Source organism: Lagopus muta, chromosome 1, assembly GCF_023343835.1.
Source record: "Lagopus muta isolate bLagMut1 chromosome 1, bLagMut1 primary, whole genome shotgun sequence".
Taxonomy (NCBI): domain Eukaryota; kingdom Metazoa; phylum Chordata; class Aves; order Galliformes; family Phasianidae; genus Lagopus; species Lagopus muta.
Window position 1 is genome coordinate 127,638,404 of NC_064433.1, and position 12,775 is coordinate 127,651,178.

General features: G+C 40.3%; 1 protein-coding gene across 1 annotated transcript in view; it reads left to right on the forward strand.

The window, feature by feature from the left end:
- DHRSX (dehydrogenase/reductase X-linked) overlaps positions 1-12,775 on the forward strand; it is a 160,969-nt gene that overhangs the window by 37,722 nt on the left and 110,472 nt on the right. The gene's annotated exons all lie outside the window — the stretch shown is intronic.

The following is a 12,775-nucleotide window of genomic DNA, read 5'->3' on the forward strand; positions in this document are numbered from 1 at the left end:
ACAGCAACGCTCTCACAAGCACAAAAATATGTGGTCTGATGGGCCTCACTCATGTGCAGCCTGGGACAAAGTGTGTCAGCTGCCGAGTCCTCTTTAATCTGTGGTTCTTGGTTGGAAATAACAAGCTAGTTCATGGACAGATCTTTTATGCCTTTTGGAGGCGTTATCTCATGGTCTGTTTTCTGGTCTGTACTAGCAGGAAAAGTAATGAAATAGGTGATATGCTACAACCTCAGTGCTGTACTCCTGGTGTCAAAGAGCATGGTCATCTGCTGGCAAGTCCACTGTACGATCATCTTGACATAAACAACATCCTTGAAATGTGCCCTTTATTATGAATAAAGGGCATTCGTTCAACTCCTTGCTCTGCTGTTTCTTCTGGTGCTGACAGATGTACGCATTTCCATTAACTCTTAATTTGTACCAGCCTTAATAATTGCATTATGAATCTCTAGAAGTGTAAATTAATGAAATTAATTATAGGAAGCAGTTGATGAGTAAGATTTTCAACTGATTTAATTCTTTCAGCCAAACTCTGACCTCAACACCGAGTCTAGTGAGTCAGAGCCATCTTCTTTGCCTGTGAAATTCTTCAGAGCAAGCAAGCCCTCTCAGTAGGATGGGTAGTCTCAAGGTTTGTTCCAGCTACAAGATTAAAACAGTCTCAAAAACTTATTAAATGCAATGACCTTCCATCCCTGTTGCTTATAGTAGGACAAATGTGTTCAGAGTATGCCTGCTGGTATGTGAGCACTCTCAGCTCCAGGCTGTGCGACCTACAGTAGGGAAGAACCTCCATCCGAGGGTTGGATGTGATGATCTCCAGAGGTCCCTTCCAACACCTACGATTTCTTGTGATTTTGTGAAGTGTGCTTGAGCTTTCTAGTGTAGGAATGTTTTCACCATATGTTTGTATGTAAATATGAGCTGATGTGAAAAGAAGTATGGATGTTAGGCGAATTTGGGGTCAGGAAGGGGATCACACTTATGTTTTTGCTCACGGTTAACTGTACTCATTCACTGAAAGCTTTTCTCCCATTGCAGAGACTAAATAATGGGAAAGTTTAGCAGTAAAGAATGATATCCCTGCAGCGGGCAAATGAGTTAAACCTGAATGTCTAATGCGAAGATGATTCACCATTTGTGATGGATGTGATTTTGACTCCATTTCACTTTTTAGTGGAGTTAGTGTTTGAGTAATTTACATTTAAATCCAATCTAACAATGAAATGATCAAGACAAATAGAAGTGGAAAGCATTCTACCTGATGGAATATGCTTAGTCACAATACAAAAGGGCAGCGGTCTCCCTCAGAGCATTTACAGCCAGCAGAGTGCTTTCACAGCTTCTTACTTTCCAATCTCAGCACCGCTGCACAGGGCTGGTCTGCAAAGTGCCACTAGCCCTGTCCTCAGCCACTTGCTGGGAAAAAGGTCAGCACAAATGCTGAAATGATGAAAGTAATTTTCTGTGAGTTATTTTGATAGATTTCATTGAGGCTTTCTGGCAGACAGCAGTACCATTTCTCACAGTGAGCAAGGTTTTTACTGCAGGAAAGCACGGGACCCATGGCAAGGAAGCTGCCAGTGGTGGGCTTTCAGAGTCAGCTGTGCTGAGAGTTCCTGCTCTGTTACACAACTTACTACTCGATAAATAAGCTTGCATTTCCTTCTTCAGAGGAGGCAAATGACATGCTGTTTTTGGTACTTATTGATCTGTAGCTGATACTGAAGATGGTGTTTTGTGTGGATTCCAAATAAATATTCTCTTATCAGTAAGGACATTGAAAATCAAGATGTCATAGGTATTTTAATGACCACCAGCCTAGTCCAGTTCTGGTTCATGGTATTGGCCGTGGTTCTGTGAGTCTGAATTTAGATTGATCGGAGGCATGAATTAACAGAATCCCAGAATCACCCGGGTTGGAAGGGACCTCAAGGATCATGTAGTTCCAACCCCCCTGCCTGGCAGGGCCACCAAACATACACATTCAGATCAGGTTGCCCAGGACCCCGTCCAACCTGGCCTTAAACACGTCCAAGGACGGGGCATCCACAACCTCCCTGGGCAGCCCGTTCCAGGGCCTAACCACTCTCCTAGTAAAGAACTTCCCCCTAACATCCAACCTAAATCTTCCCTCCTTCAACTTGGATCCATTTCCCCTAGTCCTGCTATTGTCAGCCCTTTTGAAGAGTTTACTCCCCTCCTGGGTGTAGGTTCCCTTCAGGTATTGATAGGCTGCAATGAGGTCACCCCGCAGCCTTCTCTTCTCCAGGCTGAACAAGCCCAACTCCCTCAGCCTGTCCTCATAGGGGAGGTGCTCCAGCCCCCTGATCATCTTAGTCGCCCTCCTCTGGACCCTTTCCAAAATCTCAATGTCTTTCTTGTACTGAGGGCTCCACACCTGGACACAGTACTCCAGATGGGGCCTCACAAGAGCCGAGTAGAGAGGGACAATCACCTCCCTGTCCCTGCTGGCCACCCCTCTCCTGATGGAGCCCAGGATCCCATTTGCCTTTCGAGCTGCCAGAGCGCACTGCTGGCTCATATTCAGTCTCTCGTCCATCAGGACCCCCAGGTCCTTCTCTGCCGAGCTGCTCTCAAGGACCACTCCTCCCAGCCTGTACAGGTGCCTGGGGTTCTTCCGGCCCAAATGCAAAACCTTGCACTTTGCCGTGTTGAACCTCATTAGGTTCACCTGAGCCCAGCCCTCCAGCCTGTCGAGGTCCCTCTGAATGGCATCCCTTCCTTCCACCGTATCAACCGCACCACTCAGCTTGGTGTCGTCAGCAAACTTGCTGACAAAGGGATTCTTTGCATCCCTTCCATCCTTCATCACTGAAGTGAGTGCATGTTAAAAGTTCTGACTTAAAGAAGAGCTTTAGGTTGATTTTTCCTTTTATGTTTATTTTTTTTCCCCCTCTGTAAATTAATAAGAGAAAACTTGGGGAAAAAAAAGAGTGGTGACATCTCATAGAGAAGCTTTGATGTTTCTGTTTGTAAATGGTGAATGAAAATCACATGCTTTTGCACTTGACAGTGTTGTACATGTGCTACCCGGTATAAATCACCAGTTTTGTGGCAGTGCAATCAGTCTTTGGTGTCTGAGTATATCACTGTCTCACAGTCTAAAGGCAATAATCTCATTATGTACATCAATTTATGTATATACATTTGAGTGAATTATCTTAGCAAGGAAATTTTGGCATAAATACATGTACTTCCACAGCCAGAATCAGCACTTTGTCATCTCTGTAAACTCTGCAAGAGACCAAGCAGGAGATGTTTTTGTCATCTTTTTGGTTCAGATTAGTTTCCAATTTTCGAGCTGGACTCTCTGTGCCAGATATCAGACAATTTTTATATGATATAATACTACAAAGTGACTTCAGAAGGATAATTAAACCCTATTGAGATGGTGCAATTATTCCTTACAAAGACAGTTTGATTTAATTTTAGTTGCTCAGATTTTGTGTGGGAGACTTTAATAGTCTTTTCTTACAGTAGATAGAAGTATAAAATGTATAATTATTTCTAGGAAAGTATTGTCTTCCTAATTTTTGCTGTGTTTTGTTAGGCCTGAATGGGTTGTAGGAGTAGTCGGGAAACATCCAGAAGTCAGCAGCCTTTTGGACTGGATGTTTTCCTTTACTCAGTGTGAAGAGTGCAGAAATGCAGGCAAATTGTCTTGTAATTGGCTTTCAGTTCAGTTTTTTTACATTTTAGTACACTGTTACCAGGGTTATGAAAAACTCTGCTTAAAATGGTACGCTGCCACATAGAGCCTCCCAGGTCTGTAAGAATTCTGTGGAATGCGTTACTCTCTAATTTCAGTCTGAAGACTGTCACCGTCTTTGCTTTAAGAAGTCTTATTTTATGTTTCTTCATTCTAAACATTTCACCTGTAAAATTTTTAGCAACATTTTAAGGCTACTTACGTATAACAAACTTACTACAGCATTTATTGGGACATTTAAAAATTATATTCATATAGTGAGAAGCATTTGAAAAGACATTTAGAGCACAGGAATTCACTTTTGGCTAGTAATCACAGAATCACACAGAATCACAGAATTGTAGGGGTTGGAAGGGACCTGTAGAGATCGTTGAGACCAACCGCCCTGCCAAAGCAGGTTCCCTACACCAGGTCTTAATTAGAAATGTATTTCAATCAAATATTAGATTATAAAGTGCTCAGATTAACTGAGTTTGTAAAAAGGTAAGTGGATGAGATTCAGGTTAATATAGTTTGTTTGGATTTGTAGAAGCCTTGAGGCAGAATACCTTCAGGTTCTTAAGGAACAGCACATTTCAGAGGATAAGAGGAAATATTGTAATGTTCATAGATTGTGTGATATACAGAACACAAACATAAATGTCTGTTTTCACAGTAGAGGATGTGTACCCATGGAGTCCAATATTAGAGCCCAGGCTTTTGATGTGTAATTGTAGAGAAAAGACAAATAGTGAAGCATCAAGTCTTTCCCATTGTATTAGATTATTCAGGGTGGTAAAGACCAGTGCTATCTGTGAAGAATTGCAGAAAGGCCAGAAGAGGCTGAATACCTGGTGTTCAAAGGCACATGAAATTCAATGCAGACAAATATGGTGTGATAGACACAGAGAAAATTGCAAAAGGAGAAGTTTTGAAATGATGGCTTGTGTGCTGACCATCATCACTTCAGAGGAAGATCTTGGGGCTACAATTGACTGCTCTATGAAATGTCAATGCTCAATTGCAGGTGAAAAATCTAATATTAGAAGTTACTAAAAAATGAACAAACAAAACAAACTGTGAATTTGAGGCTGTATAAATCCTTCATGTGCTAACACCAGAAGAACTGGCCCGAGTTCCTATCTGCTTATTTAAAAATGGATAGCATAAAAATTGAAGAGGCTTAGAGAGCAACAAGCTTATCAAAGATACAGAGAATGCATGGCATGCAGACTCCTGTTTATCACTAGTGAAAATGCATAACAAATGGAGTTGAAAAAAGGTGTTTTGTAGCTGAAAAATTGATCTATCAGATAGTGCTATTATGCTCTTTCTATCATAGTTTCCATGGAAAGCAATAGGAGGCATTGTGTTCAAGATGATCTATGTACATTGTATGCATTTTTTTTAAAGATATGAAGTTATATAAACTCTCTGTAGTTTAGTGATGTAGACCTTCTATAAATCTGCTTTGAAGTGAAACCAGAGAGAAGAAAATGCACCTTCCTGCTGGGATTTTGGAATAATGTTCTCCAGTGGTAAAGAAGCTTATCCAAAGTGTATCAATTAACAAAGTGACACAGAGTGGATCACTGCATGAAGTTCTTTCACAAGTTTTGAGGGGGAAAAAAAAAAAAGCAGCCTCATTTTAATAAGTGGCTTTAAAGATTGTAACTGTTTGCTTCAGTTATTGGCAGGCATTATAATAAGTACAGTTAAATATGTGGTGATAAACTTTGGAAAAGTTGGCGCAGCTTTTTTCAACACGTCAATTAATTAAATGCTTTGAAATAGTCAAGAACTGTGTGAATTAATTAAATGTTGATTTTCAAAAGCTTTTGGCAAGTCTCCTGCCAAGAGATTTTAAAGTAGATAAGAGAGAGTTTAGTAGTTTAGTAGTTCTTGCAGTTTAGTAGCTGATTAGGAAACAGAAATTAACATTCTGGAATCATTTATAAGGTCTGGGATGAAACAGAGGGACCTGATCCTGTAGAGGTATGTTCAGTGTATTTATAAAACATTGTTACAGAAAAAGGCTGAACAGTAAGATGATGCATTTTGCACAAATGAATTTAGGACAGTCAAACTGATCTGATTACTGGTGAGGAAGGGGCTTGAAGATCTGGCCCACCAGGAAAGGCTGAGGGAGCACGGACTGTTCAGCCTGGGGAGGGGAAGTCTCAGGGGGATCTTAGCTGTGTGTATAAACACCTGATGGGAGCAGTAAAGAAAATTAAGCCAGGCTGTTCTCTGCAGTGTGTGGTGACAGGCCAAGATGCAATGGGTACAAAACGGAATGCAGGAAATTCTTCTGAAGTATGATCAAGTACTTGTTCACACTGAGGATGGCCAGACGCTGGCACAGATTCCCAAATGGTGTTGGAGCCTCCAATCTGGGAAATACTCAGAGCTTGACAGGACATGGACCTAAGCAACCTGCTGTAGCTGACCCTGCTCCGAGCAGGAGGTGAAGAGGAGCATTCTTGCCCCAGTCAGTATGTCAGCTTGTGAGTCCTGACAGCCACAAATAGCAGTGAGAATCGCATAATACTGAGTGGCTGGGTGATGACAGGATGGATAGAATATATAGTTGTATATTACAGAATCACAGAATCACAGAACTGTAGGGGTTGGAAGGGACCTCCAGAGATCATCAAGTCCAACCCCCCTGCCAAAGCAGGTTCCCTACAGCAGGTCGCACAGGTAGGCATCCAGGCAGGTCTTGAACATCTCCAGAGAAGGAGACTCCACCACCTCCCTGGGCAGCCTGTTCCAGTGCTCTGTCACCTCACTGTAAAGAAGTTCTTGCACACATTTGTGCAGAACTTCCTATGCTGCAGTTTCCGGCCATTTCCCCTTGTCCTGTCTCCACTCACCACTGAAAAGAGTCCGGCCTCGCCATTCTGCCCCCCACACCTTAGATATTTATAGACCTGGATCAGGTCCCCTCTCAGTCTCCTTTTCTCAAGGTTGAACAGACCCAGTTCACTCAGCCTTTCTTCATAGAGGAGATGCTCCAGGCCCTTCACCATCTTTGTGGCCCTCCGCTGGACTCTTTCCAAGAGATCCCTGTCTTTTTTGTACTGGGGAGCCCAGAACTGGACGCAGTACTCCAGATGAGGCCTTACCAGGGCAGAGTAGAGGGGAAGGGTCACCTCCCTCGACCTGCTGGACACGCTCTTTTTAATGCATCCCAGGATGCCATTGGCCCTCTTGGCCACAAATATTTACAGGAATAACATCCAAATCAACTGCTGTCGCTCCAAAAAATGAAAAGAAAAAAGCCCAGTGATTTTTGAAACTTCTCTGCAGAACATCTTTAATATTCGCCGCCAGTCATAAAAACCAATAAAATGTTACTACTTAGCAGGAAGGAAAACAAAAACAGGACATGAAGTGTCCCTCTTCCTTTGTAGGCATGATTGGCTGAACCTGTTGTGAATACTCAAATGAGTCTGGTAGAACTGGAAAAAACTGGGATATGGGGTGGCTTTGTGCAAGGTGGGGCTGATGAACAAAGGTTCTTCTGCTTGCAAACAGATGACTGAGGTATGATATCATACAGCTTTATACAATTATGTATGGTATAGAAAAAGTGAATAAGAAGGGGTTATGTTCTTTCTTGTAAACAAAGTAGCGAACATTCAACAATTAAAAACAGACAAAAATAACGAAAGCACAAACTTTCTAATGCAGTTAAATGTGTCGTAAGTCGTGCAGCTTGTTGTCTCAGAACCCTCTGTAGGCCAAGGGCTTGAACACATTGAAAATGCAGTTAGATGAAATGGAGGATAGTTCATGGAGAGGCTAGGTTTGATTCAGGAAGCCTCTTAAACTACTTGCATCTGGAAGGATGTATTAAGAAACCTTGCTCTGCACTTAATGGTGTCGCTGAAACTTTTTCCTTAAACACTTGTTGTTTGATGCTGTTGGAAACAGGGCACTTGTCTGGATGTATCTTGGGCTTGATGAACAGGGGCTTTCTCATCTTCTCATTGTTACTGCTGGGGTTGATGAAACCTGAGGTGATAATGGTAATTTGTTTTCTGTTTGCAAACTGTCATCCTCCTTACTCAGTTTTGCTTCTTTTCTAAATGGAATTCTTGCTGTGATATTTTTGCCTTTAACATCAAGAAGTCAAGTATTCAATTGTGACTACTGTTCAGTGACTGGCAAAGGATGTGTATATCCTTTGTATCACTTTCTTAATGCCTTTTGATACCAGGACATATCCTTATACCTAAACAACAAGTTCAAGCATTGAATAAGAAATTTATGACTTGGAAGTTTTATGGGTGAGACCTAAGACTCTTTGATAAATTTATTTAATTAAAAAAAAAAAAAAAAAAAGCATTAAAACCTTCATGTTGTTCTGAGTTCGTGTTTGTCACCCTCAGAGCTTTTGGGGACAGTCATTCTTTCCTAGACACACTGTATTTATTATGCAGTACCATACCAAACACGCTGATAAAACCATAACCCTTATAACATGAGCTGATACTACTTTGTTTTTCTCTGGAGGCTTTGGGTGCCCTGGCAAACCCTGTCTTTTGGCCTGTGCTCCACTTGTATCAGTTCCCTTTCAGTCATAATGAGGATTATGCTGCACTGAAGAGTCTCCTTAATTCAAATTCACAGTTGGAACTACTTCTGTATCTTGCACAATATCATGCACAAAGGCACCTAAGGATCGCTGTACACATCTTCTTAATCACATGGTATATTTATATACAGTTAATTACCATAGTGCCAAGCTTCTCCTGTAAGTGTGTATATGCATTAGAGTTTATAGACGCCATAAACTTGGATTACTTGAAGAGATCAGTTAAGATCTTTACATTGTGATTATCACATCTGCAAGTCCACTTTTCCTTCCCTCCCCTTCCCCAAGTATCATAGCAGAAGTGGAGAGGCTGCTAATTCTGAAAAGCTATTTAGGGATTAAGTGGTGTATAATTATGGGTAACTAAGAGAGGAGGTTGCTGTCAGTTGAGAGCCACACTGCCTCAAAGGTGGCCTCAGCCTCCACGTATCTCTGCACCACAACGTCCTGAGCATTTTGGATCTGCTTATTGTCTGTCTCAGGAGCTCTTTATTTGTGTTTTGTTTTGGTGTTCATTTGCTGAAAGTTGTGAAATTCTCCCTTTGCTAAATCTGGCTTTTTGAATTTGTGCTTTTATTCTTTCCAAGCAACCTTATGCATTACAGGCTGTGTCATTGTTCGGAGAGTATCTTAAATTTCTTGCTAATGCCTGCTGTACATTGCCTTGAAAGGTCAAGATGGCAAACTCCCTTTCTATTAAAAGAATTGGAAAAAGCCTTGCTTTCTACCAGGATCGATTCTGTACATCAGTTATGAGTGTGATTAGTAATTGTCCTTTTGGAGAGATTTTCATCCTCAGAAGAATTAGGAATGTTTTATAAAGAATGCTTATAAATGTATCAGGTCTCCTTATCTAGTGATAGTGATAGTGCTCCTCTAATGCACAGATTCATTCAGCCGTGTTAGGTTTCTAAGGGCTTTGTCACTGCCATCCAATTCAAACTGGGCCATGCTCTGTGACAGTTGTGTTAAAATCTCTGAAGTAACTCTCAGTTAGAATCTGCTTAAACTTGTTAAGATGTCAGGGTCTGATCTCTAGGGTAAGATCCAAAGCCTCCTATTTCTGATAAGTATTTTTTGGTTTACTTCTATGGTGTCTTTAGTTCAGTGTGCTTTGCCTTGTGACACCTGTGTAGGCAAATGTTGAAGAGGGGAATCAATTTTGGACTAAAAGATGTATTTAAATTTATGGGTTTTTTTTTTTTTTTTTTTTTTTTTGTTTGTTTGTTTGTTTGTTTGTTTTCCAATATGAGTCTTTATACTTTACTAAGGACTAGAATTTTTCATTCCATTGGTATGATGTCTGTCCATTGAGGCTGGAATTTATGTTATTAGTTTTATTTTCAGACTTGATGGTAGTTAGTGTTGTTACTGAATCAGTTGCACCTGCATTTTTCACTGTTCTGTGGGACAGATAAGGAAAACCTCAGGCATGGCATTGAACAGCTTACGTACATAAGCAATTCTTGAGACAACTGTAACCACTTTGAGCTCCCCATAGACACTTTACATTTGCATGAAAAAACAAAACAAAACAGTGTTATTGCAGTTTTAAGTCCTGTGATAATCTAAGCTTTCAAGGCATGTAATATCTTTTTCTTAAAGCTTTTGTTTTGATTTTCTCACTGCACTAAAACATGATCTATCTTCCTTTCTCATCCTACCCTCCATTCCACTTGAATCCTTAGTAGGCAGATCTCATGCTGTAGATGCTACTGAGTTTGACATGGATACATTTTGAGTTAGACAAATCTGTCATGTTGAAGGTATGAAAATTATGTTGAATCATGGGCAGAAAGTCCAGCAAGTGGCTACTCCTGCGTATCACAAAGTTTTCTAAACATTTGTTACAATTATATTGCTGAGGACCTGATGACATTAAGAATTTTACCCTCATTTAACAAACTGTCACTCTCCTTAGTTTACAGCACTGTACTCATTCCTGTTCAGTGGGCTTGGAAGCTGAGTCCCTCAGCAGGCCATCACTGTCAAAACGATATCCAAATTATGTTTGATTTTTACAGCCCTAAAACCAATTTTGCTGTCTTTGTGTCTTTACAAGTTATTACTATTATTTTTAATTACTTCTAATTTAGAATAATTAATGTAGCACTGAAGAGGAGGTTTCTATTTTTCATACCTTTTTCATTCATTTTACTTAGTGGATCCCACAAGGATGTACTCAAAGAGGAGCAGTACAGTTATTCAGTCTCCCTTAATTCTTCCATCCATCCTCAGCAAGGGGACACTGATCATTTTAAGCAAACGTAGAGGTGTAGATCTCTCTCCCAGTCTTATGGTATCTTTGTGATCGTGTTTTTGAATTTTTGTGAGGATTTTGGTCATCTGCTCAGTCTCTCTTACAGATTCTTCTTTGAAAGACGTGTTTCAAAAGCCTCTATCACAGTAGCTGAGGCAGTTTTGATTCTAAGATACTCAGGCTTCCAGGGCCTAGTTTTTAAACTCTCTGTTGAATCAGGCTGGAAACAGACATTTGAGATGACTGTTTAACAAAGTAATTATTTTATCCCAGTGGTCTAGAATGAAAAACATGCAAATATGAATAAAATGAACTCATTTGGAGGGTGCTGAGCTTTAATGAATAACCATTTATATAACAGCAAAATAAAGCAAATTAAAATCTGTTGTGAATACAAGCTCTCTTAAAAGAACAAATTAAGTGAACATACTGAGAGTAAAGTCAAATCAAGTCACTGAAGCCTAAATAAGCGTGTTCTCTGCACAAGGAGAGCTGAGTGAAAGAGAAATCACATCAGTCCTTCATGGAATTGGCACCAAAGTACGTTTGTTTTCAAAACCAACCATCTACCTCGTGTGATAACACACTGAGTTTGAGGCCTTACTCTTGTAAATCACTTTGGACGATACGATGAGGAAAACTGATCCCTTGCCCATCACACATCTGCCCTGATTCCCCCAGATGTGGCAATTTTACCGGAGGGTTTGTTTGTTGACACTGCATCCCTTTATAGAAATTAGCATCAAGCTGAATATTTTTGTTCTGTAAAACCCTGGATATTTCAAGGGAAAAAAAAAACAGACAGAAATACTGAGAAGGTCTGCTTTATTCTATTATTATCTGTTATTATTATTATCTGTCTGAGTAATATAATTCCAGTGTTAATGTAATTTATAAAGAACAGTTATAGGCCAGAATGACCCTAGGTTTTATGTCTTCTCTTCGGTATCTGGAATGTTAAATATTATTATTTTGCTTACATATATTTAAATACTGAGTCTTCTTGCATATCATCAAGATAAAGATACATATTTCCTTCAGTTACCAGTGTTGCAAATCAGTGTTTTTTACTGCTCAAATACAGATGCACAGCAAACTGTCCATTCTCAAAATAATGCATTTGTCTACCTCCTCAGCGGCCAACTTGTCCCAAAAATCTCATTCCAGTGCTCTGTACCTTCAGCTAGTGCAACCAATGGATAGCATGTGATCAGTCTCAAAGGGTCAGTCCCACTTTTGGAACATTCTTTATGAGATCGTGTTAATGCAGATTAATAGATAAAATATGTCAATATAAAGCATGTTCTCATTTTATAAATTTAGATCTAACAAGCCCGTACCAACTAATATGAGCAAGAGGTTGAGCCAGATGACCTATTTCATAGAATCTTAGAATCACGGAATCATAGAATGGCTTGGGTTGGAAGAAACCTCAAAGATCATCAAGTTCCAGCCCTTCTGCCAGGTGCAGTGCTGCCAACTTCCAAATCAGGCACCAGCTCAGGCTGCCCAGGACCCCATCCAACCTGGCCTTGAAAACCCCCAAGGATGGGGCATTTACAACCTTTCTGAGCAGCCTGTGCCAGTGCATCATCATCCTCTCAGTGAAAAATCTGCCTCTGACATCTAATCTAAATCTCCCCTCTTTTATCTTAAAACTATATTTGCCCTTGTCCTGTCACTGTCAGCCCATGTAAAAAGTTGATTTCCCCCCTGCTTATAAACTCCCTTTGAACATTGGAAGGTCACAGTGAGATCACCCCTGAGCTTTGTCTTGAGGTCCTTTCCAATCTCAATGGATTGTGTGCTGTGATTCTTTCCCTGCTACGGATCTAACAGGAGAATGAGAGGACAGGATAATTGTAAAGGGTTACAGTATAAATAAAGGCTGTGCAGTAACCAGGGAAGAGTTTTGTATAGTTAGGAAAAAAGACAACTGCATGAAGTGCAAAGTAGATATCAGTGTTAGTATCCAATTTACATAATAAATAATTAGATATTTTTATGCTTCATACTATGGAAAAATGTTTCTGGATTTATAAATGGAATGTCAAACTTTGTGTAAAAACTTTAACTTGTACTTGCAAACAGAATATTTTTCTTGCGCTTGTCTTTTTCCCTCTGATATAAATTATCAAAAAACAATTGCCAAACAAGTGTACAACTGTCCCCCTCGGCTGAGTGGCAGAAAACCCTT